Raw genomic sequence first — 2,986 nt, forward strand, 5'->3', positions numbered from 1 at the left:
TTACATTGACTGTATTCTTTATGCTGTACCTTTTATTGCCATGACTTATTAATTCACTGGAAGCCTGTATCTCCCACTCCCCTTCACCCAATAAAAATTTAATTTTTAACTATTCAAAGTTTGGGACACATTGTACTATTTATGTTTGATATCCAGTTTTCATTTGCTGAGACTTACGGCTTATAATTTTCCCAATTATGCTCATTGAAAAATGTACGAACGTGCCTAAGTAATACCATATGAAAATATAAACCTTGTTCTTCCATATCTTTTACATAGGAAGAGTGAATGAATGGCCCCCTAAAACTTCTACGAAGTTACTTTGCGTATTTAATAAAACTAAGCTAAACTATTCCACTTTCCCCTCTTGTGCAGTAGGAGGTAACTAGTCTTCAATCTCATCTTCCCAAATATCTCCATTAACATCCACGGCCTGTGTTAACTGTTACAACCAGTTAAGACATGGGGAATCAGGATCAGTGAAGTGTTCATAAGGGCCTGCTCTAGAGAAAGAACTCAATCCAACAGAAATATTGCATCCACGCCATCTTGTTATATCCATCTAATTTCTCCACGGGAGTCTCACAACACGGGCAGGTTTTTAAATTCTTTTCTCGTCACTTCTTACTTTCCATCTCTCCCAGTGCCTTCTTACCACACCTCTGTTCCAAAAGTCTTTTACTGGCCTCGCCTGCTTGCAAGTACTCATTTCATAAAACTTAATTTTTCTGCAGTCACCTTATGTTGAGAGATCCCATATGGAAGCGTCAGCCTGAACAAGGTACAGAAAGCAAAGTTGCAGCCAGGGAAGATGTCCATTGTGCAGCCAGGCTCCCACATTTCAGGTAGCTGGCAACATGACATCACATCTGCCGTCGAGTCCGCGGTGGCTGGAGGGGAGGGCGATCATAACGGGAAAATAACTCTGCTTCCACTAGTTCTTTGACCTGACCCAGAGTGGCCACCAAAGGGCACCTGGGTCCTGGGCAGTTGAGGCATTGAACTTGGCCATCTCTGATCTGGATTTCAAAGTAGTCCTTCGGACAGCCTTTGAAGTACGCATGCCTGCACTTCCAAAAGTACATGCATTCACTCATTCACCACCCACCTTCTCACACAAACAGATATTGCACAGGAACAAGCATTTTATCTGCTGAGCTTGATCCAAGTCCAAGATTTCCTGGCTCAGACTCAACCGTGATTCCACATCCTGTGTGGGGCTCTCACCCACAACTTCCTCTTGTTTATATCAGGTCTGGCAGGTCCTCCAAAGAGGCTTGAGCCATCCTCTGCACTTTTTTCTGAGAACCCATCTTGAGGTCAAAAGGAGAGACAATATTCAGCTAGGGTCTCTTCCTTAAGAAATTGCATCTGGGCAGGGTGCCTGGGGGGCTCAGTGGGTGAAGGCTCGGCTTTCCGCTCGGGTCACGATCTCATGATTCGTGAGTTTGAGCCCCACGTCCTCTGTGTGGACAGTTTGGAGCCTGGAGCCTGCCTCGGATTCTGTGTCTCCCTCTCTCTGCCCTCCCCCCGCTCGCCCTCTGTCTCTGTCTCTGTCTCTCTCTCAAAAATAAACAAACATTAAAAAAAAAAGAAAAGAAGAAAGAAAGAAATTCCGTCCAGGCAAACAGGACCACGCTGTCATGGTGTTCTTACAGCAGGTTGTCTAAGTGTTTGCAGAAGCAAATAGCGCTCAAAAATGCCTTCAGATTTTGTGAAAAGTCTAAATAGATCCTGGTGTCTCCACCTTGGAGGGATTCTTGTTTTTTTTTGTTTTTTTGTGTTTTTTTTGCAAATTCATCTCCGTCATAAATACTCACCAGGGCCAGCAATTCATCCTCCTGAGCTTCTAGGTTTTCTGACTACATTTACATCCGAGAAGCCGAGGACAATATGACACTACAGCCCGTGTTTCATTCCACTTTTGAAAGTGGTTCTTTTGGAAGGAGGAGAACTCTTGAAAAACAGTAGGTGTTCATTTATTGTTAGCAATCGTCATCATTATCCTTATTATCCTCACAACAGTCCTGGGAGGTAGGCGCCCATTCTTATCTCCATGCCTTTGCAGAAAATGAAGAAGTATCTACAGGTAAATTAGTAGAATTAACAGGAAAGCTTAATAACTTTTCTTGCTACAAGATCAACCACAATCGGCAAGTGAAGGAAGAGTATACAGTAGAAACCAAGGGTAGAATGGTAGTTACCAGGGTTCTGAGGGCAGGTGAGGGGAAATGGAGAGACGGTGGTCCAAAGGTATAAACTCCCAGTCATGAGATGAATAAGTTCCGGACATCTAATGTACAACATGGTGACTAAAGTTAACGATACAGTATCGTATACGTGAGGTGAAAGTTACTAGGGGAGTAGATCTTAAATGTCACCCCACAGAAAAAGGGTAACTATGTGACAGGATGGAGGCATTAGCTAATGCTACAGTGGTAATCATTCTGCAATATATAAGAGTATCAAATCATCGTCTTATACACCTCAGACTTACACAATGTTGTACATCAATTGTATCTCAATAAAGCTGGGGAAAAAGTCATTAGGACTACTCAAGGTATTTTCTCCCTTTCTGAGAAAAGTTATTTAAATCAATGTGCCCGCACATAAAATTCTGCCAAAAAAAGAGGATAAAGGTAAAAGAAAAGACACATTTACAACGGAATAAAAAAAACATCAAGTAACCAGGAACAAATCCAAAGAAAGTCAAGATTTCTATGTGGGAAACAAATAAATTGAGATCAATTCAAGAAGAGTAAAACAGATGGAGTACCTCACCTCCTATATGATGTCAGTATTCTCCAAATTGATCTGTAGATTCAGTGTGATCACAATCAAAATCCCATGTGTTTTCTCTTTATGTGCATTGACAAGCTGATTCAAAGATTTGCAGACACAAATGGGCAAAGAATAATCAAGATAATCTTGAAGAACAACGTCGTAGGATTTAAATTCTGATATTTTAAGATTTATCATAAAGCTA

The 2,986-nt window shown here is 41.5% G+C and overlaps 1 pseudogene; it reads right to left on the reverse strand.

Moving 5' to 3' along the window:
• Positions 1-385: 385 nt before the first annotated feature.
• Positions 386-1,868, reverse strand: LOC109272604 (E3 ubiquitin-protein ligase RNF14-like; annotated as a pseudogene).
• Positions 1,869-2,986: the final 1,118 nt, after the last annotated feature.

This window comes from Panthera pardus, unplaced genomic scaffold (genome assembly GCF_024362965.1).
Source record: "Panthera pardus isolate Hobbes unplaced genomic scaffold, ASM2436296v1 HiC_scaffold_25, whole genome shotgun sequence".
Lineage (NCBI taxonomy): Eukaryota > Metazoa > Chordata > Mammalia > Carnivora > Felidae > Panthera > Panthera pardus.